Consider the following 2,738-nt stretch of genomic DNA (forward strand, 5'->3'; position numbering starts at 1 on the left):
ATATTATAATATATAAAAAACATATTTACTCATTTCCCAGAAGAAAAATTATAATACACTGACTTACAACTACAGAATGAATACCCACCAAATTATGTGATTATTCTTTCCAGTTTTATACAACATAACAATCAATGAATAGAATGTATATACTAAAATGCATTTTTCATCTTTATTCTAAGGCACCGTGTCACATATCTTAAATCAGCATTCCAGGGAAATTATTTATCTTTATCTAAGATTCTTTATTTTTTAATTTCATTTGTACAAGACCAGTCTCGTACAAGACACAGTATCATCCATGTTTCCAACTTAAGCTCTTGGTCACCACTGTGACTGGAGAAATTATCACTACCTCTGCCACCGTTATTATCGTTGTTACTTGCAGTGTAGGAGAGTTTCTCACAAGCAGATGCTCCTTCCTTTCATTCCCTGTGCTCATGAGCCTTTCTACCTTGACTGAAATACAAATATGGAGCAAGACAAAGGTGCAAGGCACAGGAAAGTATTGAGAAATGGTTAGACTGAGACAAACTCCTAAACTCATGGAATCCATGAGAACTTTCTCTGCAGCGGGTCAGAATTTCCCTCTGCCGCTTTCCATGCCATCTACAAGGCCTGTTAGAATACAGCTCATGCCAACTTCCAACTCAACATCTACAGTTTAACAGAGCATTTCAAAGCACCACTATCTGTGCAACCATGTGTTAGGAGTTAATGGAAGGGCTGAGCCCATTCCCACGAATAGATTCACTGGACTCTCTTCTCCATTATCAGAGAATTGTGGAATATCCTGAATTGGAATGGACTTATAAGGATCACCGAGTCCAACTCCAGGGTCTGCAAAGGCTGGATGTTGTATAGGGAGAGCTGCTGGATGTTGTATAGGGAGAGGGACATACACGTTCCATGGCACTGAGTTGCTTCTGGAGGCCCAGCTGAGCTTCCCGAGTTCAAGCTGAGCAGCCAAAATGACTGTGGGTGAGATGAAGCTGTACTATTCATAGTGAACTACCAGGCTGCATGATGCCCTCTCAGCTATCATTTCAATCAAAACAAACACTTATAAAATGAATAACTGCCTTGAGTATTTAAACTGTTAAGCTTTTTCTAACATTGCTGTTTATAATTAGATTTCACAGAAAGCCAGGCTGGTGGGTTTCTCTCAGCCTGACATTTTTATCATGTGAAATATGTTGGATCAGGTAATCAAAAGGCCTTAAGGTCAGGTAACATGACTGAATTGCTGTTAGTAATTAAATGTGCGATAAATAACAGTATCTGCTGTAGCTAGAAAAGACCATGTAGGTAGCTTCGTGTTCTGTTTTATAAATCATATTAAAAAAAAGGGTATGGGTTGTTTTATATTAAACATGGTGGTTATATGTGCCAAAGATTTATTAGTCCAGTCTGTCTTATGGTGAGTGGCTGCAATCCAGATTCATGTGGTAGAATAATAAAAATTTTTAAATGGCTGTAGAAGTTGATGGACCAAAATGGAGTTAGTTACTGCATTGGCTGCCCGTGATGTCATAGCCATGGCTGCAGCCCCATATATGTTTATGAGAGGTTTATTCCCCTTAATTTCTACCTATATCATAATAACAATCAGACATCCAAAAGCAGACTGTTCCTAAGAAATCACTGAATTTCCCTGGTGACTGGCGTCTCTCAGCCCCATCTACTTCATCCTGAACCTGGGGTCTGCAACTGCATCCCTGAATTTTTCCCTCCCTCAAGGCTGATCAGCCCTTGCCTACATACTTTGCTGGAAAGCAATGGCTGTATTTAGGGTTTGGGCAGACTATGGAAGAACTTTCTGTTCCAAGCACTTAGAATGAGATCCTACAAACACTTAAACACGTATATAATTTCCCTTTTTCAAGTAGTCTCACTCATTTCAATGTCACCATTATGTGAACAAAGTTATAACTCTGCTTAAAAGTTTTCAGGAGACTTGCTACATATATTTTCTGAGGCCAAGAATGCTGACGGTTCTTAAAGAAAATAAAATGAAACAGAGACACGCATGATTTGGACTATGTTCAGAATTTTCTCTAATTGCTTTAATCAAATTCCCACTAGGCATTAAAATTAAATTGTCTATGTAGCTGAATTCCACTGGTCATTACTGGCTGGCAGTGGTTGATGTATCAGATTTACTATTCCTTGTTTTTCTTATGCTTGGGTGTATTACATATAGGTGTTACTGGTGTTTCTGGCAGTCTCCCAGAGAAGCTGCCTTAACTTCATGACCGAATTTTTTTAAAATACACTATTTGATGTTTCAAAATGGCTGCAAATTCCAATTTTAATCTGCCTTTTTAAGTCTTTATATCATGCAACCTGTTGCATGATTTTTGAATGGTACCTTGTAATTCTATCTGCCTACCATGAGTAGGCAGATAGATGTACTCCATAGAGTACATCATTTTGAGGGATTGCCTTATAAATTCAAAATTGGAGAACCTGGTCTGCACTAAGCAAAATATTATACTGAAGGGCACACCAAGTTTCTAGTGCTAAAAATCCTAACTGCCAAAAAAAAATTAGTATTTTGATTATTATTTAAATAAATAAATAAATTCACAAGGGCAGGAGTTGCTCACGTTCATGTTTTTCTTTTTTCTTTTTAAAACTCATTTATTAGATATGCCAGGTATTCGTATATAACAATTATTTACATTACTTGTCATAAGCAATACTTTGCACATTCTTTTTAACAATCTATTTCTTAA

Source organism: Lepidothrix coronata, unplaced genomic scaffold, assembly GCF_001604755.1.
Source record: "Lepidothrix coronata isolate B3197 unplaced genomic scaffold, Lepidothrix_coronata-1.0 Scaffold171, whole genome shotgun sequence".
NCBI lineage: Eukaryota > Metazoa > Chordata > Aves > Passeriformes > Pipridae > Lepidothrix > Lepidothrix coronata.